This window comes from Hemiscyllium ocellatum, chromosome 39 (genome assembly GCF_020745735.1).
Source record: "Hemiscyllium ocellatum isolate sHemOce1 chromosome 39, sHemOce1.pat.X.cur, whole genome shotgun sequence".
Taxonomy (NCBI): domain Eukaryota; kingdom Metazoa; phylum Chordata; class Chondrichthyes; order Orectolobiformes; family Hemiscylliidae; genus Hemiscyllium; species Hemiscyllium ocellatum.
This window is the reverse complement of record NC_083439.1, coordinates 17,811,933-17,838,717: the sequence shown is the minus strand read 5'-3', so window position 1 is coordinate 17,838,717 and position 26,785 is coordinate 17,811,933. Positions and strand designations below refer to the sequence as shown.

Here is a 26,785-nt window from a genome sequence, read left to right as displayed (position 1 = left end):
AGCTCCTTGGAGTCTGCTCCTGAATGAGATTATGGCTGATCTGATGACTTCACATTTGTGCCTATTTCCGATAATCTTTCATCCCATGCTGATCAGCAGTTCATCTGGCCCAAAAAAAGGTCAAAGACTGTCTTCCTCAAAAGATGGTTGAAGCAGAGTTCCAAAGATTGCCCCTCTGAGTACAGGTTGTTCTATTATAACATGCTTTTCTTCCATGCGAATTCACTGTAACATGATTGACGAATTGGGGATCCTGTTTCTATTGCTCAAACTTTTAAAAATGTGTGTTGGCTGTAACACGATTATAGCGCCAACATAAGCGGTGATTCCAAAGTGCTGTTCTACTATAATGTGAGGTTGCACAAGAACGCAGCCAATACATTATAGAAGAACTGACTGTATACAGTAAGACTTCTTAAAGTTTGGTATTAACTGGCATCTGTAGTGCTACTTGATCCAGACCCCATGGAGTCTCATGGCATCAGGTCAAACATGGGCAAGGAAAGAATTGGCTGATTACCACCTCTGCCTTACTTTGCTTGATAAATCAGCACTCTTTCATGTTGAACATCAGTTAGAAGCACTGAGGGTGGTAGGGACACAAGATGGACTCTGATTTCAGTGCTGAAGAGTGGCTCAGTAGCACCCCAGTTGATGAAATTGTCAATAGTGGTGATTAATTAACAACAAACTGGAGAATACTGCGCAAATTTCACCCATCCTCAATGGTTAGGAAGTCCAGCATGTCTGTTCAAGAGAATTTGAATCAATCTTCAGCCACAAATACCACTAATCCTGGCCACTTCCTGAGGAGCCCAGCATCACAGATGGCAGACTTCAACCAATTTGATTCACTCCGAGTGATTATCAAGAAATGGCTGAAGGTATTGTTTATGGGTCCTGACACCATTCTCACATTAACACTGAACATTTGTGCTGCAGAGCTAGCCGTGCCACAATCTGTGCTGTTTCAGTACACCTACAGCAGTGACATCTACTAGAACAAATCCAATCCAGTCAATTATCACTATCAGAATGTCACAGTGAGGTGATATAAAGGAGTCCTAGTAAATTATACAGTTTGGGTATTTATGGAGTGTCTGTAAGTTACTGAAACATTAGTGTTTATCCCAGCCTTGTTTCCGTCATATTATGATAATAAGCATTAAACTGTTAAATTTTCAAAGCATTGTTCTTAAGCAGTCAGCAAATATGTTCATATAGACTTGGTTTCATGTTGGTGAATTGTCAGATAAATGGAAACATTCTTCAATTGACGCAGAGATCTTTGCAAGACATAGTTGTAACAACCTTGAATCCTGCGCTTTGTAGTTAAACTGGAGATGTTCTTTGCAAGATAATCTTGTGGCATAATACAGCTGTGAAACGTTACCTTTTATCTGTTTACTTTTGCAATCATTTAATGAGACAATTCATTACTGTTTGACTGAAATTTGGAGCAATCCCACTTCTTCTGATGCACTACCTTTGCAATAGTGGTATAATGGTGTTTACTTGGGTTTGTTTCCTGGCCGTTGCAAGTGTTGTGGGTCCTCCTGTGGTACAATGATAGTGGCCCAAGTACATGTCCCACTGCTGCAGAGGTATGTAAGGATGTTTCTGAATAGGTTGATTAGAAAAATAGGTTAAATAAAAGAAGAAAATATTAACAATAGGTGTTTGGTAATTTTTAATCGGCCAGTTAAAATTTAAGAGAGATATTTTGAGAGGGAATTTGTAGTAACTAGAGCTCTGATCCGAAAAGAATTAAGGTATATTTTTTCACTTTATCAGGCAATTGGAATAACCTGAAATGTATGGAATTGTATCCCAGCAGAATATTAGATTATTGCTGAGGTGCATCAATTTTTTTTCAAATAATACAAACTTAGTTGCAGTACATTCCCAAAAATTACTAATTGGTAATTTGTTTTTATGCAGCTAAGATTATTTTGTCAGTTCTGTAATTTGCTTAGAAGCGAATTACACCACCAAAACTTTTTCTGTTGAAATATTTATCATTTTGGTAATTTTGTCCTGGGAGTGACTTTATTTAGGAAAATTAGCTATTTATGTATTTGTTCAGTGATTCTTGAAAAGACATTTTCATATTTAGAGTCATAGAGATGTACAGCATGGAAACAGACCTTTTGGTCCAACCGTCCATGCCGACCAGATATCCCAACCCAATCTAGTCCCATCTGCCAGCGCCTGGCCCATATCCCTCCAAACCCTTCCTAATCATATACCCATCCAAATGCCTCTTAAATGTTGCAATTGTACCAGCCTCCACCACATCCTATGGCAGCTCATTCCATCCTCTGCGTGAAAAAGTTGCACCTTAGGTCTCTCTCATATCTTTCCCCTCTCACCCTAAACCTATGCCCTCTAGTTCCAGAATCCCCTACCCCAGGGAAAAGATTTTGCCTATTTATCCTATCCATGCCCCTCATAATTTTGTAAACCTCTAAGGTCACCCCTCAGCCTCCGACACTTCAGGGAAAACAGCTACAGCCTGTTCAGCCTCTCCATGTAGCTCAGATCCTCCAACCCTGGCAAAATCCTTGTAAATCTTTTCTGACCCCTTTCAAGTTTCACAACATCTTTCTGATAGGAAGGAGACCAGAATTGCATGCAATATTCCAACAGTGACCTAACCAATGTCCTATACAGCCGCAACATGACCTCCCAACTCCAGTACTCAATAGTCTGACCAATAAAGGAAAGCATACCAAACGCCGCCTTCACTATCCTATCTACCTGCGACTCCACTTTCAAGGAGCTATGAACCTGCACTCCAAGGTCTCTGTTCAGCAACACTCCCTAGGACTTTACCATTAAGTGTATAAGTCCTGCTCTGATTTGCTTTCCCAAAATGCAGCACCTTGTATTTATCTGAATTAACCTCCATCTGCCACTTCTCAGCCTATTGGCCCATCTGGTCCAGATCCTGTTGTAATCTGAGGGTAACCCTCTTTGCTGTCCACTACACCTCCAATTTTGGCAAATAGAATTAAGGAGAATCCAAAGGGTTTTTACAAATATATTTGTAAACTTACTAACTGTACTTATTATGCTCGCATCCAAATCATTTTATGTAAATGACAAAACGTAGAGGGCCCAGCACCGATCCTTGTGGCACTCCACTGGTTACAGACCTCAAGTCTGAAAAACAACCCTCCACCACCACCCTCTGTCTTTTTTTACCTTTGAGCCAGTTCTGTATCCAAATGGCTAATTCTCCCTGTATTCCATGAGACCTAACCTTGCCTATCAGTCTTCCATGGGGAACCTTGTCGAACGCCTTATTGAAGTCCATGTAGTTCACATCTACTGGTCTGCCCTCATCAATCTTTGTTACATCTTCAAAAAACTCAATCAAGTTTGTGAGACATGATTTCCCACGCACAAAGCCATGTTGACTATCCCGAAGCAGTCCTTGCCTTTCCAAATACTTGTACATCCTGTCCCTCGGGATTCCCTCCAACGACTTGCCCACCACCGAGGTCAGGCTCACTAGTCTATAGTTCCCTGGCTTGTCTTTACCGCCTTTCTTAAACAGTGGCACCATGTTTGCCAATCTCCAGTCTTCTCGGGTACACCTGATCAGGTCCTGGGGATTTATCCACTTTTAACCATTTCAAGACATCCAGCACTTCCTCCTCTCTAATCTGGACATTTTGCAAGACGTCACCATCTATTTCCCTACAGTCTATATCTTCCATATCCTTTTCCACAGTAAATACTGATGCAAAATATTCATTTAGTATCTTCCCCCATTTTCTGTGGCTCCACACAAAGGCCGCCTTGCTGATCTTTGAGGGGCCCTATTCTCTCCCTAGTTACCTTTTTTGTCCTTTTAATATATTTATAAAAACCCTTTGGATTCTCCTTAATTCTATTTGCCAAAGCAATCTCATGTCCCTGTTTTGCCCTCCTGTTTTCCCTCTGAAGTATACTCCTACTTTCTTTATACTCTTCTAAGGATTTCACTCGATCTCTTCTGTCTATACCTGACATATGCTTCCTTCTTTTTCTTAACTAAACCCTCAGTTTTTTTTGTCATCCAGCCTTCCCTTTCACCCTGACAGGAATATATTTTCTCTGGATTCTTGTTATCTCAATTGAAGGCTTCCCATTTTCCAGTCGTCCCTTTATTGTTTTATTACCACTAAAGTTAATGTTCATATACAGTATTATCATCTTAGATGTGTGCCTGTGCTTTATTGTGGTTGAATTATTCAGAGGTTCTTGTTTGCAATAATTTCATTATGAAATAATATTTTAAGGATAATAGGTTTCTGGAATAATTTGATTGTTTAGTTGTATGATTGTTATCTAATTCTACAAATGCAGAAATCACCTTTTAATGTCTAAAATAATCCTGATTTGACCAGTTCTGTGGGCTGGTGTCTGAAGGAAAGATGTATGTTTTTATATGTCGAGAGGGTGGTGCTGGAAAAGCACAGCAGGTCAGGCAGCATCTGAGGAACAGGAGAATCAACGTTTCGGGCACAAGATTTTCATCAGGAATGAGGTTTGTGGGCCAGGGGCAGGTAGCTGAGAATGTGTTAGGTAGATGAAGGTGAAGGAGAAGGTGATAGGTTAGAGAGGGGGGTGGAGAGTATAGATGGGAAAGGTGATGGGACAGGTCAGGAGGGCGGTGCTGAATTGGAGGTTTGGGACTGGGATAATGTGGGGGCAGGGGAAATAAGAAAACTGTTGAAATCCATATTTATCCCGTGTGGTTGTAGGGTCCCAAGGCAGAATATGAAGTATTCGTCATCCAGACGTCTGGTGGTAACAGTTTGGCAGTGGAGGAGTCCCAGGACCTGCATGTCTTTGACTGAGTGGGAAGGGGAGTTGAAGTGTTCAGCCACGGAGCAATGAGTGGCACTTCTGTTGGTGATATCACTCCTAATCCTATTATCATACCCACTCAAGTGACTGTTTCTGCCCCCACACCCAGCTCCAGCTCCAGCCCCCCCCACCCCGGGTCCTAGCTCCCATTCCTGCCGTATGTTTACCATTCCCCTAGACCTCCCCCTCAATGAGGATGAGCGTTTAGTCCTCATCAAAAGCCTTACCTTCATCCCTCTATGGTCCTGGATTAATGAATTTGGCACATGTCACAACCTTGATTTTTTTTTTCTTCTTCTGCCGTCTCCGCCTCCGGGCCCATTTTCTCAACTAAGACTCCCGCCCACCCACCGAAGACCCTTTCTCCTGCCTTCAATACACCCCATCCACCTGGACACCTGTTGTTGGCGTTGACCTTTTCATTTCTAACTGCCGCCTTAACATCGACTGCCTCAACCTGTCTACCTCTCCTCACTTACTCGCTCCAACCTCCCGCTCTCACAATGTGCAACTGTCCATTCCCTCCACTCCAACCCCAACCTCACCATCAAATCCGCAGGCAAGGTGGGGTTGGCGCACTGACCTCTACACCGCTGAAGCCAGGCGCCAACTCGCAAACACATCTTCCTACTGCCCCTTCAACCACGATCTCACCTCCCACCACCAAACCGTCATCTCCTTGACTCTCCACAACCTCGTCACTTCTGGAGATCTCCCATCCACAGCCTCCCAACCCCACTGACTGTGAACCCTGCACCACCCAATTCTACCTCTCACCAAAGATTCACAAACCTGACTTCCCCGGTCGACCCATGCCTCAGCTTGCACCTGTCCCACTGAACTCATCTCTGCCTATCTTCACTCCGTCCTGTCCCCCTTAGTCCAGGAACTCCCCACCAATGTTCCACTCGTGCCCCTCACCACCTCCAAGATTTTTGTTTTCTGGGCCCAGAACACCACCTCTTCACCAAGGATATTCAATCCCTGTGCACATCAATCTGCCACGATGAGGGCTTCTAAGCCCTCTGTTTCTTCCTGTCACACCGTCCCAAACAGTGCCCTTCCACAGACACCCTCGTCCACCTGGCTGAACTGGTCCTCACCCTCAGCAATTTCTTCCAATCCTCCTACTTCCTCCAAACCAAAGGGCTAGCTATGGGTACCCGCATGGGACCCAGCTTTGCCTGCCTCTTTGTTGGGTACTTGGAACAGTCCATCTTCTGCAGTTACACCGGCACCACCCACCACCTGTTCCTCTGCTATATCATTGACTGTATTGATGCTTCCTCATGCTCCCCCCAGGAGGTTGAAGAGTTCATCAACTTGACTGTCACCTTCCACCTCAACCTCATTCACCATCTCAGACACCTCCCTCCCTTCCTGGATATCTCCATATCCATCTCTGGCAACCGACTAACCATGGACGTCTACTACAGCTATCTAGACGGCACTTCCCACCCTACCTCCTATAAAAATGCCATCCCTTATTCCCAATTCCTCTGCCTCTCCTGTTCCCAGGATGACCAATACCACCTTACACAATCCCAGAGGGTTGCCTCTTTCCAAGATCGCAATTTCCCTTTCCATGTGGTTGACAATGCCCTCTAGTGCATCTCCTCCACCTCCCGCACCACCACCCTTGAACCCCACCCCTCCCAACGCAACAAGGACAGAACCCTCCCTGGTCCTCACCTTCTACCCTACCAACCTCTGCGTACATTGCATCATCCTCCACCACTTCCACTACCTACAAATGGACCCCACCACCACAGAGATCTTTCCCTCCCCATTCCTATCAGTGTTCCGGGGAGACCATTCCTTTCCCTTCCTGATTCCCTCATCAAGTCCGCCCCCCCATTAGCCTACACCCAACTCCTGGCACCTTTCCCTGCCACTGCAGGAAGTGCAAAACCTGTGCCCATGCCACTCCTGTCACCTCTGTCCAAGGCCTCAAAGGATCCTTCCACATCTGACAAATTTTACCTGTACCTCTACCAGTGTCATCAACTGTATCTGTTGCACCCAATGTGGTCTCTTCTACATCGGGGATGCCTACTTGCGGATCATTTCAGAGAACATCTCTGGGACACCCGCACCAACCAACCCACCTCCCCCTGACTGAAAACCTCAACTCTCCTTCCCACATCATCAAGGACATGCGGGTCCTGGGCCGCCTCCACTGCCAAACTGTTACCACCCAACGCCTGGAGGAAGGACCCCCCACCCCCACCAAACACATTATCTGAGTCCCAGATCTCCAACTTGGCACCATCCTCCTGACCTGTCCATCACCTTTCTCATCTATCTGCTCCACCCCCATCTCCGTTTCACCTTCATCTACCTATCGCATTCTCAGCTGCCTTTCTCTCAGCCCCCAGCCCACAAGCCTCATCCCTGATGAAGGGCTTATGGCTGAAACATCGATTCTCCTGTTCAGGCAGCATGCGAGGACCTGTGCTTTTCCAGCACCATACTTTCAACTCCATCTGCAGTCCTTACTTTCTCCTCCCTGTTTTTATACATGATTCAATTCACAACATTCCCGAAGTGCTTAACAAGTAATTACGTGCTTTTTGGCTTTCAGTCACTATCGTAATGTTTACCAGCCAATTTATGTGCAAAAAGCTCCCTCAAACAGTGGTGGTGACAAGTTGTTGTTTGTTTTGTGCTGCAAATTGAGGTGGAAATATTAGTTAAATCAGTAGCGAAATCTAATTCTCCTGCATGTTTTTTCCCCAAAATTGATTTTTACAAGGAACAAATAAGGTCTCAGTTCAATGTCTCCTCTGGAAAGCAGCATTTCTGAAGTATAGGACCTCTTCAGTACCATACAGTGAGCCTAATTATTTTGGTCAGATCTCTTGTTGACCCCGTAAATAACATTGTGACAATGATTGGATGAGCAAAAACTATTAGCAGACTGAGGAGAAGTAGCTTTTTATTCACGTAGTGCTGTGACGGTCTTGTGACCACCTCAGAGGATACATAGCACCTCTGAACGGTAACACCTGTGTTAATGCTGAGCTCCTTCAGTATTAGGTTAGTGTGTCAGCATAGATTATTTTGCTGTAGTTCTGGAATAAAACTTGAATCACAACCATTTTATGGTTATGCTACTAACTGACACAGCTATCAATTGTAAAATGTAAATGTCATCTAATGGCTGATTTGGCAAATATGGGAGGAATTCAGGTGGCATCAAGCACTGTTCATGTGCTCTGTACAATGCATGTTTTGAGTTCTTGTTCCATGGTTAGATGACTGTGCTGTTCATTAACAATGAGACTGTATTTCAAATGACTTTGGATATTACATTAATGAGCATGTATTTTACGGTGCACCGAAGCCCAAACATGCGGGAATGACTTCTAAATAGGTTTTGCTGCTTTAATATCAATATGTTCAGTGCTTTGTTTTGTCTGGGCAAGCAACCAATTCATTGCTAAAGAAGAATAATATGTGTTTATGTAGTGCCCCATATGACTCACAGGAATATTGTAAAACAAAACATGACAGTGAGTGTTTTTTGGTCATCTCTTAATGCCACCTTATGTGAATTGGAGGTGATTGGTTTAAAGAACCTTCTTTGAGGAGGAAACTGAGCTTGGGAGGCTGAGAGGTATGTTTCAAAGCTTTGGGGCATTGGTGACTGAAGCATGGCCATCAGTGTTGGAAGAACTTAAAATCAGGCATGGTCAAATGGAGAATGAAACGTTAAATGCTTAGACCTTTCTTAATGGATGGAAGAGATGTTGATCACTTGCTTGCAGGATAATTTACATTCTAAATTTATCATGCTTTAGGGAAGTAATGTGGGCCAGCACTCTTCTAAAATGGCTAATCAAAATAGGTTCTACAACCATTCTTGTGTGTGAACAATTGTTGACCTTTTTAGCTGCCTTGTTGGCAACTGATAGAAAATCGTAAGACACAATTATAAGTTTGACATCAATGGCATCTATCTTTCTGATTTTTTTTCTCTTGTAGAGAAGTGTTTAATGGCTTTTTCAGGATCATTGCTTGAGTAATGTTAATGCTGATTTGTACAGACCAGAAAGTTACGTATCAGCCCTGTTTGTATGGTCTGTTCTGCTGTAACAATTTAGTTGCGTTGTCATGCAAGAGAAATAATATGGCTTAACGGAAAAACAGGGTTGGGGTGAATCACCAAAAATATCAATAATAATCAAAACAAAAATATTAGTAAATGTTTAAAATCATATTTTAATGAAATAATACAATAAACTTAATACATTAAGGGGTTTGAATTTGTTGGGTTACAGTACTATGTTAAGATGGGCTGAGGGTCATCATCAGCATCATTATTACTTTCAGGTGCAAGTTACAACGAACAAAAATATTTAGTCCAGAAGTGGATGGCTGTGGTTCATTGCCTTCAGACGTTTCTTGGGCTTTGACTTAAAAAAAAATCTAGTTTTTTGCTGCTTTGCTGTTTTCATGAAGAAGCTGTTCATAGGGTGCCAGATATGACTTTATGCTGCAAACTGCTATCCTGCTGCATTCTGCATTGTAGTCATTGTCTTCTATGAGGTGCAGTACTTCTCAGCTTCCCTCAGGGTAGAAGACAAAAGAGAAGTAGAAAGTTCTCGTGGTGCTGCATCCTGGACTTCATTGTCTTCATCTCAAGCTTCAATTTCCCCCGCAGTAACAAGTTGTCGAACATCAGTCTCCACTTCAAATCGAGCTTGCTTCGCAAGAGTAACAAAATGCTGGAAGTTTTTCGGATGGTTCAGTACCTTTTAAAATCATGAAAATCTGGGAGAAACTTCCGCCAAACTGCATGCAAGCAATCCTTACTGGCACCACCCCAGGCCTCCACAGTGATGTCAATAGCATTCTGATGTCAATAGCATTCTTAATGTGAAATCTCTTTCAAAATTGAAGAACACTGTCCTTGTTATCTCCCTTAATAGTTGCAATCAGCTTCTTGAATATGCGCATTAAATAATCAGCTTTAAAACTGCTATTGCACCTTGCTCCATGGGTTGAATGAGAGAGATTGTGTTTGGAGGTAGAAATAGAACTTCCATGTTTTCAGAAAGCTCACCAATGGTGGGAGGATGGCTTGGTGCATTATCCAGAATGAAGAGAATCTTGAAATCCATATCTCTTCTCCTGCAATAATTTCTAAAAATATCCTCAAACGTCAACAATAAGGTCAAAACATTTGCCCCATCATTCAACTTCTTTTGCTTGACCTGATGTAAACACCTAGAGTGGATTGAGGATGGGATTGAATATTAGCCAACTGGAGTTAGTGGGTTTTTTTTAATCGTTCCTTTGCATTACAGCCAAATTACGTTGATGGAACTGTTGGACTTTGGCCAATCTACCAACTTACTTACTTCTATGTGTGAGCCCAGTCCTGCGTGTTCTTTATGCGGCACCGCTTGTTGTTATCAGATGTCATGTGTCCATTGTTTCTATTTTTCTCTCTTTTTCCGCCACTTCTCCGTCTTCATCACGTCGGGGTCACCAAATTGTTGGACTTTGGCTCAATCTACCAACTTACTTTCTTCTATGTGTGAGCCCAGTCCTGCGTGTTCTTTAAATGAAGCAATAGGAGAAGATATTCAATCTCACACTCTTACTTTTATTTTAGCAGTAAGTGGGTAAAGTATACAGAGCTCTGGGTCTAAACCTTTCTGTCCCTGACAAACTACAAAATGTCAGTTCAAAAAAGTAAGACGTATTCCTGCCCCTACCCAGTCTTTTATACAATAAAAAATGTCATGCAATCACTGAGGTAGGATTGTCTTCTGATTGGCTGTTGATCTGACTCCATTCTCCACCTCCTTGCGTTCCCGGATGTCCGACCCCATGTGACCTTCTTTTGCCTGCAAAACGGTGCACCACGTGACCTCCTTTGGCCCGTGAAACAGAGCATCATGTGACCTCCTCGCCCGCGAAACGGAACACCACGGGACCTCCTCGCACTCTTCCGGGGCGCGAAACAGAGCATCACGTGATCTCCTTCCGTGCGTGCCACACAGCACCACCACAGGCTTCTGAATGCCGAGCACATCCACACTCGCAGCCAGCAATCTATTCTACAAGTAAGCCATATATTTACAAGTCCCCCTTTTGGTCTCATGAAAATGAGACCAACAAACCAGTTTTATACATCACATTCACTCTCTGACACAGTCTTCCCTTCTTGCCAGAGCCATGGTGTCTGTCTCCATCTGTGACATCTGGTAGGGCGGGGGAGCCTTCCCTTCAATTGCTGTAATGATTACCCTGTTCAACAAAGATCTAATACAGGGGATATAACAACATCCACACAACACTAGCACAATGATCATACCAACGAGGGACATAAACACAGACACAATTAATCCTTTCCATTTCCCAAACCATGAATCGAAAATGCCTCCTGGAGGGTTGTCAATACCTGAATGTTCATGCATTTCTTCAGACAAGGTTCTTGGTCCTTCCAGGGTTCTGGTTGCCGAGCCATCAGGTGCTGTATTGTTGGGGATGAACGTACAACATTGATCTCCGAACATAGAGCACACTCTCCCCTTTTCTGTTAACAACATATCTAAGGCCATTCTATTTTGTACTGTCATCAATGAGGTCGCTGCCAGTTGTTCAGAGAGTCCCGCCACCACGTCTCTAGTTCTATTGGCTAGCCAGAGTACATTGTAATGTACATAATTAATTCGGTCGACATTTTTATTCGGTGTGACTGGGAATAGAGACTGATAATTGGGAGATTCTCAAATCCTACTGCTACCTGGTCTGCCAAATTAGATTCATCAGGTATGCTGCGGGGAATACCTATTGCATCTATGCAAGTGGTTGAGCCAGATGTGACATCAAACAAATCCCTGCATGTTTGTGCATGCGGAGGATCTATTCCCTGGTGTCGTTCTCCTAAGAGGATCAAGGGTACCCCTAGCCTGACCATTGCACAAGTTCCAAACCAATCTGGAGGTAGACTAATCTGTAGTGTTCTATCTCCACAGTACCAAAAAAGATCAGCTCTGGCCCAAACCATTGTGCTAGCATTCTGCCAGCCGGTTACATTAATCGTATCCTGACACCAGTCAGCGTGCATGTCTCCCAAAATTGTATTAGATCTTCGAGCGAAACAAGTGTAATTGCTGGCCCTTGGGGTACGCACTGGAGGTAACGTGAAATTCTTTACAGATGGGCAAATAGCACTTAAGGTGGTACAATTTGAAGGGTCCGCCTGCATGATGAGGGCTATCATGCAGTGAAATCCTGCTGCATCTACTTTAGGGAACAATGGGGCTGGGGTGGTAAATAGGGTTGGCCTGGCCGAGGAACACGCGACGCAATTACTCCTATTCATTGAGATTGCAGTCGCTGTCATCCAGTCCAGCCATACATTCTTATACCCATACCCGGTGGCTAATTTAATAATGTTCCTTCTCGTGAGGTTGTTGTAGTCTACTGTGACAACTCCTGAACTTGGTTCTACCACCATGCTTGTGTTTTCTGTTTGTGGCTGGTTCGTAGGATGGTCCACTAAGGTTACCTTCACTAGTCCCATGGTATCCACACCTGATTGATCTACACCTATTACAAAAATAAAAGCTTCTGTCATCAATTCCACAATAAATCTGTACCTGTTTGGGACCAGGGTCGAATCTTGTCAGGGTTAACAAGAGTGGATTTTTTTTAGCTCTAAGGAATGATCAAGTTGCCCTTTAGTCAGGCTCACGTGGTCTCGAACTTTCCATCTATTATCCGAGGGTGACGACTTCTTGGGTGTCCATTGTACCCCAGTCCATGTTCATACATGATCCCACGACGGGCATGGGTCATAGTAAATGGTGTAGATGCAAAGATATACATCGTACTCCCTGTATCTTGGCCACAGTCAATTACTTTGCATAAGTCAAACTGGTATGTTGTACCACGCTTTTTATCATGTCTGATGTGTACCCGGCTCCCCGCCTCCCTTAAACATTTGTCCGCCTCTTGTCCTGTTGATCTTTTGTTCCTGGAACTTTCTCCCTCGCCTGTGTGTTTGTCCCTCATGGTTGATACCCCTATTAACAGTGGCATAATACTTATGCATAAAATAATAGCAAAAACTCCCAACCCCAACAGCCTGGGGTAATGTGGGCTAGTTACAAAGATAGACATGAGATCCTTTACTCAAAAGTTAAAAGTTTAAGACCCTTCTACTCTTTTTCTGTTCTTATTTGTTCTAGAGTTCTCGTTGGCGGTTCCGTAGCTGTACACTGGCTCCAATGGTACCAGCTTTCTCCTTTCCCCTGTAGTCTGACCGCATGAGATGTCCTCTCCACCACCTTATAAGGTCCTGTCCACCGTGGCTCCAACCACTTCCGTTTGATCACCTTCATCAGGATTCAGTCTGTGGTGGATGGCGCCTGGCTCTGTAGATCCCCCTTTTCTGATCCAACCTGTTTGGAGAAAGTTGACACCAAAGCTGTTAATTGGTCATAATAAGGTTTGTACCTTAGAAAGGCTCCTCCTCCCTCTAACATCTGTATTCCACTCCTGGTCCCGGGAACTGCTGCCCTGTTGTTAGCTCATACGGGGTGAACCATGTGATAGAGTTTACTGAGCTTCTAATGGGCATTAAAGTTAAAGGTAGGGCATCCACCCAGCTTAACTTTGTTTGTGCACACACTTTTCCTATTTTTCCTTTTATGGACTGATTCATTCTTTCCACTTTTCCCTGTGACTGAGGATGGTACACTGTTCCAAACGCGTGTTTCAGTCCTAAAGCTGCTTCAACTTCCTGCAGGTCTTTGTTCTTAAAATGTGTGCCATTATCTGACCTGACTCTCTTTGGAAACCTATGCATTGGAATGTATTGGTTTATCAAGAATTTGATCACTGTTTTGCGTCTTCCTTTTTCGCAGGTATCGCTTCTCGCCAACCAGTGTATGCATCCACTGCTACCAAAAGGTACCAGTATCCATTTACTCTGACTACACTGACATGATAGAGAATCACTATTTCCTGACCTGGCATTCTTGGGAGAGGGAATTTTCCCTCATGTGGTTTCACTTGCTTTTACATTGTATTCTGTACACGTTTTACATTCTCTGATATAATTTTCCATCATTGCCAGCAAGAACGGATGCCACCAATGTGTCAGATACCTCTGCATCTGCGTCTTTCCACAGTGTCTCAACCCATGGAGCATGGAGGCTATCAAACCTGGGGGTAGCACTGGTCTACCATCCGATGACCTCCAAATTCCTTCTGACTCTGTGGCCCCTCTCTCTCCATACTGTCAGCTCATGAGGAGAGGCTTTCTGCTGCTCTGTTATTAACACACTTGCATCGCAGGCGGGCAGCAGGTCATACACATTTCTCTCTGTTTGCATCATTATGTACTGGGGTGCATATCCTGCTGCTTTTTTTTTGCTGCTAAGTCTGCTTCCTGATTGCCCTTAGCTACTATTGTATCAGTTTTGACATGTCCTCTACACTTGATCACCGCCACTTGTGAGGGTTTCATTAGGGCCACTGCTAATCTTCTCACCTCTTTTTTTTCATGTTTAATTGGGGTTTTTGCTGCTGTTAAAAATCCTGCTCTGATCCATTGACTGAGTTCTACCTGTATGGCCACTGCCACATATGCAGAGTCGGTGTAGATGTTTACTCTTTTTCCCTCTGACCATTCTAACGCAGCTATCATTGCCTGTAGCTCAGCCAATTGGGCTGATTCCTTGCTGGTCATTTTTCCTGTCAACACTTCCTCAAATCCCTCACTTGTCTATCGCACCACTGCATAGGCTGCTTTAAGTCCTTCAGTTGGATTCTGTAACATCTGTGAACAGCACTTCTTCTGGGTCTACTAATGGAATTGCCTGTAAATCTGCCCTAACTTTAGCATCTCTCTGTGCCCTTTCCTCACACACATGTGGCTCTCCTTCTTCCATGTTATCAGCCATGTTAATTCCTTCGTGTGTAAAAATTATATGTGGTGCATTCAGGATTTTCTCTAACCTGGTTTGCAGCAGTGACAACATTGTAAAGGCTGTTGAGTTCCCATAGGCCACTATACTATGTGTCGTCAGTACTGTTAGTGAATGCCCCATGACTATATGTGCTACCTTTTGGAGAATGTTTTGCTACCCCTGTCTTGTACATGGCGGGTGTCTGTCCTCTATTGGGTCAAGGGTAACACTTACATACATCAGCATCTGCCTGCCTCCCCCTTTTTTCTGAAAAAGAACACTATTTATTGTGTGTACTTTTTCAGAAATATCGAGGAAAAATGGCTCTTTGTAATCTGGGACTGCTAAATCAGCAACCCGCGTTAGGGCCTGTTTAAGAGATATGAAACTTTTGTCTGCCTCTGTGGTCCACTGCAAATGGGCTGACAAATTTCTCATTGCCTTGTTAATTTACCATGGCCCTTAGAGGGAAAGTGAGCTCCCCATATGATGCAACTAATTGTCTACTGTAACCTGCCAACCCAAGAAATGAGAGCATGTCTTTTACAGTGACTGGTTTGGTATGATGCAGAATGGAGGATCTATGGGACGGAGACACACCTGTTCCCTTAGCGGAAATAACTCTACCCAGAAAAGACACCGTTTGTCTGCAGCATTGCAATTTAGCCCGTGAAACTTTGAAACTGACGTTATACAGGAGAAGCAGCGACGACTTTGTGGCTGCCAAACAAGAAACATGACCGGGTGCCCCCAAAAGAATGTCATCCACATACTGGATTAGTACCACCCCCTTTGGGAGCATCAGATCCTTCTGCTGCTGTTTCAGTACCTGATTAAACACCCCAGGCGACAAAATGAGCCCTTGAGGGACCCTCGTATAACGAAGTTGTTGGCCTTTGTAGCTGAACGAAAAAATGTCCCTCAAATGATCAGGTAGGGGCAAACAGAAGAACACGTTGGCCAGATCAATGCACGAGAACCACTTATGGTCAGGGGTCAGCACAGACATCGCATTGTAGGGGTTTGGGACTGGAACTGTTGGAGTAGAAACGACACTATTGATCCGTCTAAGATCATGCGCCATCCTGTATTTACCTGTATTCTGCTTCTCTACAGGTAAGATAGGCGTGTTCCAGGCTGACTGGGAAGGTTCTAGCACCCCTGCTGCTACCAATCCTTTAATTGTGTCGGCAATGCCGGCATCAGCCTCTGGTTTGTGTGGGTATTGTCTCTGCCAAATCGGAGTGTGGTCTATTAAATTGAATGTGATTGGTGTGACGTGTTTGCAGCGACCAACGTCCATCGAACCTGCTGACCACAAGGTATTCGGTAGAGTATCAAGCATCGCTGCAGCCTGTAGATGGTCTGTCTTTTCCCTGCCATGAAAACTTTCAATCTGCCTATGTTCCAGCAGCACCTTGTCAGTTGTCCTGTACATAATTCTATAAGCTTCAACCGATGGTGAATATTGTAAGCTGGGTAACTGAGTCCAAACCCAATCAGTTAGCGCCATCAAGCGTTTGGACATAGGTCCTAGATCCTTGGCCTGATATTCAGCATGCACTGCCAATGTGATATGCGGTATAGCTTCTTCAGACATCTCATACCATTCCAACTGTTCTGCCGTTAGTTCCATAATACCCGCCAAACCTTCTGTCCCTAGCAGAATGCAACTGGAGGAAATATTCTATTGAGTCCCTTCCAGGTGTTGATAGGATGCATGCTGATAGATTTCATTATCATCTCTATATCATAATATAGAGTAATATGAAGGGGATCTGCAGGAGGAGCATAGGGATGCAGCATTTGAGCCCAGGGTCGCTATTGGTTGTATAAAGACTGTATGGCGTTGTTCTTCCTGTTTTCGGGTTCAAGGAATCCCCAGTATATATCTGCCCTTCAGCCTTGGTGAGTCGTCTTTTGGGAGGCCTTCTTTGATTCATTAGCCTTCCTTCTAGCCTCGTCAAGCTGTAATTTCAGCAACTGCACTTGAGCTGACTCATTGCTCTGTTTATCTTCATCCTGTTTTGTCTTGTAACTCTTCATGTGATGCATCAAGTGTTTTTCCCACTGTTCTATAGAACAACCTGGGATATCAGGATTACTCTCCGTTGCCTCTTTTACTTCCTTAGGCATCCCTGCCATAACGGCATTCCTAAATAACGTGGTCTGTAGCTGACCCGACCTTGGGTCATCAGCCCGCAGTATCTGTCCACGTGCCTTTACATCCAGCCAAAAAGGCAGGCATATCCTCGCCCTCCTTCATTGTGAAGGTGAGTGAGTGCATCGCTCCCGGTGGAATCGGGAATCTATCCCTCATAGCCCTTCCCACACAGGTGGCATGCTGCACAAACGGGTCCGTGTCAGGTAGTAAGGTGGTCCCCACAGACATTTCAATCTGCTGTACCTCCCACATACTCAATTGTTTGCCCAATAATGCTCTCCAGTTGCCCATAGCTAACTTGTGGCCTAGTGTGTATTGGCAAAATTTAGTCATCCAGGGTCCACCTCCCTCCATGGGTGGGGGCATTTTATCCAGGATGCAGTTCATGTCCGTATAGGTAAAGGGCTTATACACATCCCCCGTATTAGAGCCTTTATAAACTAAAGGCATTTGGTGGTGCTGATATTATATGGTATGCCACAATATATCCCCTCGTCGCAGATCATAACTGTTTTCAAACGGGGGCTGTACCCCTGATGGGCCATGTTCGGTGTGCATGGTAAGCAAGCCTTTTAAAGTGACGGGGTATGTGTTTGGACCGTCCCCTGATCGGGACTTGTCGTCTTCACTATCTGTGCTATTCCTTGATGACTCCTCATCCCAGTTTTCCCTACTTCTTTCTTCCCTTAAATCTCTCCTCCTGTCTGAGAATCTGTCACCTGGTAACTGACCTGAATTATGTAATCTTCCCCCCCCCTTTTCATTCTCAGCACTATACGGTGTCGAGTGAGCATCTGGCTCTTGCACTGCTGAATATCTCCCCTGTCCTGGCTGTTCTTTGTTTCTGCTGTGCGTGATTATCATCCTGCTTGCTTCCTCCGCATCCTTAACCCTTTGTTCAACTTCTAATGTTTGTTTTTCTACTTTTCTGATGCTTTCTTGTACTGCTTCCGCCAGTCTTTCTTTTACTACATTGTACTCTGTTGTTCCTACTTCTTGCACATCTAACACCCATTCTTGAACATACATAAGTGGCATTTGTGTTACAGGATATGGGGGTGGTGATTGTGCCTCAGGCAGTTTACGATACAATGGCGCGGATGGTCCTGCCGTTTCTGTTTTAGAGGTACCCCTTTGTAATGTTTCTACCGCTACATAGGCTAATGTCATGTTGTATAGATGAATTCTCCTCGCCTTCTTTTGTCCACTTTCTTCTAACCAACATTGACCCTTTCTTTCCCTTCATATCCTCTTCTACTTCTAATTTAGCTTGCTCTTCTACTTTTCCCAAAGTGACAATTTCTTCCTCTCCTCATCTTTAGGGACTTTGCCCTGTTTTTGTAATTCTTTCCAAATCTTGTCATATTTCTCCATCATTGTTTTTTGTTTGTTCTTTGCAAGCCCACTGACTAACTGACTTCTGGCTTTACCTCACTGCTATTTTACAGGCAACATTAAGTCGGAAGAACATCCTCCGTATTCTTCACACTCTTTATCAAATTCCCCTTCCATTTTATGTATTTTTGTTTTTAATCCTCCCGTCCAGTCGTCAGTTGGTTTGGACATAATATAGCCGAGCAACCAACCCAATCAGAGATAAATCCAGTGGCCAGTCAGTTTGTATGGAGTACACCCAAGCAACTGACCCTTTCAGTGAGAATTATCAGCAGTTTCATTGTCACCGTTGGGTTTCTACTGCCGACTCTCTCTCGCTAAGACACCACCGTCTTTGTCTCCGAGACACCACTGACTTTTCTGCCACCCTCCGTACATTCCCCAATATAATTTTTAAAACTTACAACACATCAATCATAAACCAAAATTTGTGAGCGTTGCTTTTATGAGATCCTGCTCAATGGACTTTAAATCTCCTCACACTTACGTACCTTGGTGCTTTTAAGAGGACTCTAACCCCAGGGGACTTTAAACCCGTATATATTATATCAATACTTTATCCACTTACTGCAAGTGTCCTAGTAATAGTATAATGACAACAATCAATTTGGTATCTCCAATTGCAGAACTTCGATATAAACAGGTGTCTGCTCACCTTTTTATGCAGCGCCGCTTGTTGTTATCGTCAGACGTCATGTGTCCGTTGTTTCTATTTTTCTCTCTTTTCCGTCACTTCTCAGTCTTCATCACGTCGGGGTCACCAAATTGTTGGACTTTGGCTCAATCTACCAACTTACTTTCTTCTATGTGTGAGCCCAGTCCTGCGTGTTCTTTAAATGAAGCAATAGGAGAAGATATTCAATCTCACACTCTTACTTTTATTTTAGCAGTAAGTGGGTAAAGTATACAGAGCTCTGGGTCTAAACCTTTCTGTCCCTGACGAACTACAAAATGTGTCAGTTCAAAAAAAGTAAGACGTATTCCTGCCCCTGACCCAGTCTTTTATACAATAAAAAATGTCATGCAATCACTGAGGTAGGATTGTCTTCTGATTGGCTGTTGATCTGACTCCATTCTCCGCATCCTTGCGTTCCCGGATGTCCGACCCCACGTGACCTTCATTTGCCCGCGAAACGGTGCACCACGTGACCTCCTTTGGCCTGTGTAACAGAGCATCACGTGACCTCCTCACCCGCGAAACGGAACACCACGTGACCTCCTCGCACTCTTCTGGGGTGCGAAACAGAGCATCACGTGATCTCTTTCCGCGCGTGCCACACAGCAGCACCACAGGCACATCCACACTCGCAGCCAGCAATCTATTCTACAAGTAAGCCATATATTTACAAAACTCATTGTAGGAGAATAACCTGTAGTCTCTAAGCTAACCCTCATTGGATAGATTATGTGGTGAAAAAGGAAGGGAGGGGAAGGGTTTGGGATAAGAAGACATATTTTGCAGTTGCATTGAATGCCTGCTTCTTCATCTGTGATTAATCAAAGTATTCATAGGCTGATTGTTATGTACTAAATAGTCTTGGGACCCTGCTTTTATTTGGCATCTGATTTTATGGAGTAATCAGTTGAGGGAGTGGCTGCAGCTGTGTGTACTGAACCTAAAAAGTCCAAACTTGTTATTAAGTTATCACTTCTAAAATTGTCATGGTTGCTTTTAGAAATGTTTAAAATGCCTTTAAACTACATGTAGCAATATGTGCAGGGTATACTGTTACTTGCAATGTTGCTTATTTTGGTGGAATCATAGAAATGAGCAACGAGGTTCAGATCTCTAGTAACAGTTTACAATCTGGCAGTGGTTCACGACCAGATTATGTCCTGAATAATTTTGATAAATTTTAAGTACATGTTCCTTTAAACATAGTTTCTCTACATAAATTGGAGTAGGCATGAAGGCAAATGACTCTATAAAGTGTGTAATTTGTGAATCAGAGTCTTGAAAATGTATTGAGAAACCTCCACAGTGAAACATGGGTGTTGACTTACCACTGGCCAAATAGTTGTTGTTCCAGTGTAAATAGGAGTTGCACTGAGCATTCTATGAAAGAATTGCCTAGGCAATTGAATTTTTCCAGTGGTCAATCCCTCTACTCTTGGAACCTCCAGCAGTCATTGTGTCTCTTTTCTTCACCCCCCACCCCCAAAATGAAATCTAGTTTGGCAACTTACTTGGCACCCTGATATCTTAATTGGTGTCCGGCCTCCAACTCAGCTTACACCCTATCTTGTCAGCATTCTAACTAAATTTGTCTTATGTTCTTATGGTTTGAAGCAGCTGTCAACGTCCTCTTAAATTTCAGAATATGGCAGCTGACTGCTGTGAAAAGGGGGTAACATTTTGCCTTTCTCTGACAGTTAACCTGATGTTGTCAGAATGGAAGTATGAGTCAGCATTTCTGATGGAGTCCTGACTGGAGTTTCCTCTCAATGTGGAGCCACCACCTTTTTGTGAGAGATTGCCATTCCTTGGAAAATCCAGTGCAGTGTACAGAGGACTTTATCTCTTGCAGTTTCTGTAATTTCTAATTTGATCAGATATTTTGACCTTTGGCTATATTCCCAATGTGGAATGTGTTTTGTAAATTATTAGTAGTATTAGTCATATTCAGTGGACCATGCTGTATGGGAACGAGTTAAATTTTGTTGCAAATCCTCTCGTGTTTAAGTCAAAATGCTTTGTAATGTCTTTCATGGAGTCATACAGCATGGAAACATGCTCTTTGGTCCAACTTGTCCATGCTGACCAAGTTTCCTCAAACTAAGCTAGTCTCCTGTGTGTGGTGCATATCTGTCTAAACCTTTCTTCTTCATTTACCTGTTCGAACATTGTAACTATACTTGCATCTACTTCCTCATTACACATACAAACCACTCTCTGTGGGAAGGTTGACCCTATGGTCCCTTTGAAAGTTTTTCTTCTCACCTTAAATTTATGCCCTCTAGTTTAGAGCACTCCCGATCCTCGGAAAATACTTTTGCCATTCACCTTATCTATGCCACTCCCCACCATTTGAAAAGCCTCTCAAAGGTCACCCCTCAACCTCCTGCACTCCAGTGAAACAAGTTCCAGCCTCTCCTTAAATCCTGCAGTCCTAGCAACATCCTGATAAATCTTTTCTGAACCCGCTTCAATTTAATGCCATCGTTCCTGTAGCAGGGCAATGAAAACTATACACAGTAACTCCAAAAGTGGCTTCACCAACATCCTGTACAACCTTGACATAATGTCCCAATTCCTATACTGAAAGGTCTGAGTAAATGACTGGTGATGCAATTTTCAAAGAACTATGTACCTGAATCCCTTCCTGTTCAATAACACTACCCAGGGCCCCACCATTTTACATAAGTTCTACTTTAGTTCATTTTACCAAAATGAAATACATTGCATTTATCCAAATTAAATTCCATCTGCCACTCTCAACCCATTGACCCAATTGATAAATATTGCTTTGTAATCTTGGATAAACTTCTTCACTGTTGACTGTACTAGCAATTTTGCTGTCATCTGCAAACTTATTAATTATGCCTCCTAAATTCTCATTGAAATTGTTTATGTAAATGATGAAAAACAGTGAACCAGCACTTATCCTTGTGGCATGTTGCTGGTCACAGACCTCCAGTCAGGAAAAACAACCCTCCACCACCACCCTCTGTCTCATAGCGTCAAGCTAATTTTGTATCCAATTGGCAAGCTCTCCCAAAACCCATGTGCGCTAACTTTAACCAGTGTACTACGTGGAACTTTATTGAATGCCTTGCTGAAGTCCATATAGACAACGGCCACGGTGGTGACTTCATCAATCATCTTTGTCACCTCTTCAAAACAAAAATGATTTATCCACCTTTGTTTTTTAAAAACTTCCAGCATCTCGTCTGTAATGTAGACTGATTTACAAGACATCAATATTTATTTCCCCAAGTTCCCTGGCCCCCATTTGTTTCTCCACAATAAAGATTAATGCAAAATACTCATTTAGTATCTCTCCCAACTCCTGTGATTCCACACATCAACAACCTTGTTGACCTTTAATGGGCTCTCCCTAGTTAATCTTTTGCTCTTAATGTACTTGAATATTTTTGAATTCTCCTTCATCATATCTGCCAAGGCTATCTTATCATCATTTTGTCCTCCTGGTTTCCTCCGTAAGAATGCTCCTGCACCCCTTATACTCTTCAAGAGATTCATTTGGTCCTCGTTGTCTATATCTAACATGCATCGATCTTATTCTTGACCTGTCTCATACCGTCAAAATTTGCCTTATTCCATTTAAGAACTTTAACTGTGATACAAAGCCTATCCTTTTCCATAACTATTTTAAGATTAATAATAGAATAATGACCATGGATCTCAAAGTACTCCCCGACGAGTCATTTGCCCTACCTTTTGTTCCTTCTCCAATAGGTACACCTACATATTGACACATTCCTCACCATCTCAGTCCTTAATAGTATGGCAGTTCCAGTCTATGTTTGGAAAGTTAAAATCCCTTACTGTTACAACTCTATTAATCTTATGTATATCTGAGATCTCTCTACATATTTGCTCCTCAGTTTCCTGCTGATTATTGGGGTGCCTATCATACATTTTCTGAAGGTGATCATCCTCCTCTTACTTCTGAATTCCAACTGTATAGTTTCATTGGACGATCCCTCAGAAATAACCTCTAGTATAGTAGTAATGATTCCCTTAATCAAAAACACTACTTCCTCCTCCTCTCTTGTCTCCTTTCTATCCTTCCTATAGCATCTAAACTCCTGAACATTAAGTTACCAGTCCTGTCTGGCCTTTATTAATTTACTGACATACTTTATTAATAAGAGATTTTATTAATAATGTATATTTTTTTGGAGTAAAGGTTAGTTCAGAGTTTTGACAACTGCAAAAGAAATGGTTTTGGTGTCAGTGTCAGTATACAAAGAGTGCAACCTTTGTACAAATATATGGGATCTACTTTTGCCACATGTACACTTGCCACATTAATTTTATGTTCCCTCTTCAGATAGATCCTCAACATGATATTAAACCTTGCATCAGAAAAATAAACCTCTAGGAAGGCAGTGATTTCATCTGTGGGTTCCAATCTCCAAACTGAAAAAAAACTTTGAAAGTTGCACTTTGATAAAGTAGAAGATCAGCAGTTAATTTTAAATCAACAAATTCTTCTGTGGAAACACAGATTTTGGGTGGGACTGTTAGATAATGTTTCTGGCTGGAAACAAATTCCCACTTGAAACCCAATGCATGCAATTTCAGTTGTTTTATTTTGCTTCTGTGCCTCGTCTAGGTATAATATCTGTTCAAATACATTTGAACAGATATTATACCAAGCTGAAATCCATGCTTTTTGCTATCAAACTGTTTTGTCCTCTTGAGCATAAGTTCACTGTGATCCGTAGGACCTTTGCCTGTTTTGATTTTTTTCTTGAAAATTGTGCAAGTTAATAGTCATACCACTTAATTTGAGTTTCATTATTCCTCACAATATCCCATATGTGGTTGATTGCGCGATCATCAGGTTTATTTTTGGTCATTAATGTCAAGTCAAACTGAAGTGAAATCTAATTTTCTGTCTCGCATACTTGGAAAGTTGACACATTTATGATGCAGTTAAATTGGTGTCCACCTTGAGTCAGGAACACCTATCTTTTTGGGTTCCCGTGCCAAAATTTGTGTCAAATCTGAAATGACTTTATATATCAATAGTAAACTATGTTCAAATCTTGATCTGCAGAAATTGAGAACACTACAAACAACTGCAAGTCATGCATGCATGCTCATATTGCAGTCAGTGTGTGCTAATGCACGTCCACACCCATCTACTTCCTTGACACGTTGGTTGCATGATTAATATGAGAACTGATGTCAAGATGATAGGAGTTTTTGAATTAGATTTAGATATAAGGCCATGTGTTGGATGCCTCTAGCTTAAATATAATAATGTGCTGTGCATACCATAATAAGTACTGTGTAGTCATTTAGCCTGTCATTAGTTTGGACTATTCACTTACAATGTCCTTCCCCAAACCAATGTGCCAATCATTCTGTCTGGGAGATGTTAGCATTTAGATGATATCTGTTTCTGTATATACCAGTTATGCTTGATCTGCCATTTCTCAAATTGTAGGGCTTGGTTATTTTGTGGGTGATATGGTGGCACAGTGGTTGGCACTGCTGCCTCACAGCGCCAGAGACCCGGGTTCAATTCCCACCTCAGGCAACTGTCTGTGTGGAGTTTGCACATTCTCCCCGTGTCTGCGTGGGTTTCCTCCGGGTGCTCCAGTTTCCTCCCCACAATCCAAAAATGTGCAGGTTAGGTGAATTGGCCATGCTAAATTGCCTGTAGTGCTAGACGTAGGGGAATGGGTCTGGGTGGGTTGCTCTTCGTAGAGTCGATGTGGACTTGTTGGGCCGAAGGGCCTGTTTCCACACTGTAAGTAATCCAGTCTAATCTTAATTTATCCACTTGCCCTTTCAACTAACATTTTACTCAAGCGTTATTGAGCAGTAGTATGGTAAATATGTCATGCTGTGAACTTGTACAATATTGCTGAATGTTTAACTTAAGCTGACCTAAGTTTTTAAAACTAAATTCTTCCATTGTCCTGCTAGTTCATAATGGAAAGCAATTGCATTAAAGTGAAGTCACTTGCAACCACCAGTCTTTCCTGGTTTTTCAAGTAAGTTTTTTAATCTTTTGGAGCTTGTGCATAATTATTGTGCAGAAATGTAAATTTGAACTCATTTAATTATGCAGTTCCATTGAACATAACTAGGAGCAGGAGGCTGCTACTCAGCCCCTCATGTCTGTTAGCTCGTGGCTGAATTGTCATTCTTAATTCATCTGTCATGCTAGCGCCTCAGAGTTTTGAAAAGAGCAGAGTTGAAAACTTCCTCTTTAAACAATTTGTGATCGAGCCTGCACAACACTAGAATTTCGGTTCCTCTGAAAGAAAAAAAATCCTTCACTGTTCATAGTTCTTTGAAAGTAGAGCCACCGGTAGATAGGTCATTGAAGGTGGTGTTTGGTATGCTTTCCTTTATTGGTCAAAGCATTGGGTATAGGAGTTGGGAGGTCTTGTTGCAGCTGTACAGGACATTGGATAGGCCAGTTTTGGAATATGCTTAATTCCCTATCGGAAGAATGTTGTGAAACTTGAAAGGGTTCTGAAAAACTTTACAATGATATTCCAGCGTTGGTGGATTGAGCTATAGGGAGAGGTTGAATAGGCTTGGGCTGTTTTCCCTGGAGTTTTGAACGCTGAGGGGTGACCTTTGTAGAGATTTTTAAAATCATGAGGGGCATGGATAGGGTAAATGGACAAGTTTTTTCCCTGGGGTGAGGGAGTTCAAAACTAGAGGGTATAGGTTTAGGGTGAGAGGGGAAAAATTCAAAAGGGACCTAAGGGGCAACATTGTCATGCAAAGGGTGGTGCATGTATGGAATGAGTTGCTAGGGGACATGGAGGCTGATACACTTACAGCATTTAAAAGGCATCTGGATGGGTATATGAAAAGGAAAGGCTTAGAGGGATACGGGCCAAGATTAGGTTAGGATATCTAGTTGGCATGGATGAGTTGGACCGAAGGGTCTGTTTCTGTGTTGTACATTTTTATGACTCAGTTTTAGATTAACGACTCCTTATTCTGTAACTGTGGCCCCCTATTTTGAGATTTTCTCACTAATGGAAACAACATCTCCTCAACATTTATCACTATTACGAATATAATTAGAATAATGAAAAGAATTTTAGTCGTCCATACAATACTGGAATTAACATTAAATACCTCTATTCTAGGATGTCTGCTTAATTTACAAATTGTGCAGTTTAATACCCATCTGTGAATCCATTATGTGTGCTTTTGTGGGAATTGTATTGCTGGAATGTGGAACTTGGTTTTAAGTTAGCCAAACCCAAGTTTTGTTGTTTTTGTAAAATCTTTGAACACCTTTTTATTTGTACTGAGAAATGGTCAAAGCAGACAAAAAGGATGTAGTGAAGTTAAACATAAGATGTGAAAATCAACATCTTTTAAATGCAGAATGACTGATGGCTTTCAGGCAAGTATTGCTTTGATACTGTCCATGGAGGAGTTCCCTTGATTTGTATGCTGATACTGACGGTGTTGGATAGGAATATGTTTTCAGTATAATATCTCATTGCATTTAAAATAAATGGAAAATATCAGAATTACTCTGAGCCTTTCATCAGAAACTATCCTACACTGCTATGTTGACTGTTTTTGTTTCCTCTCCATAGATACTTCAGACCTGCATATATTTTGTGTTTTCTGTTTTTATTTCAGAATTTTAGTATCTGTGGTATTTTATAATCCATTGTTGGTGAGCCTGTTGCTCAGCTAATTGCATTTTCTGGTCTGGCTCATTTAGATGACTTGTTAACGGTAACGTAA

General features: G+C 42.6%; 1 protein-coding gene across 4 annotated transcripts in view; it reads left to right on the top strand.

Annotated features, from left to right (window-relative positions):
• The window catches only part of tmod2 (tropomodulin 2), a 99,167-nt gene that overhangs the window by 11,522 nt on the left and 60,860 nt on the right, over positions 1-26,785 (top strand). The window contains exon 2 of one of the 4 annotated variants that reach the window (XM_060852826.1): positions 13,749-13,794. The exons of the other annotated variants lie outside the window; for them this stretch is intronic. The gene's annotated coding sequence lies outside the window, so the exon portion shown is untranslated. The remainder of the gene's footprint in view (positions 1-13,748; positions 13,795-26,785) is intronic. 4 annotated transcript variants of the gene reach the window in all.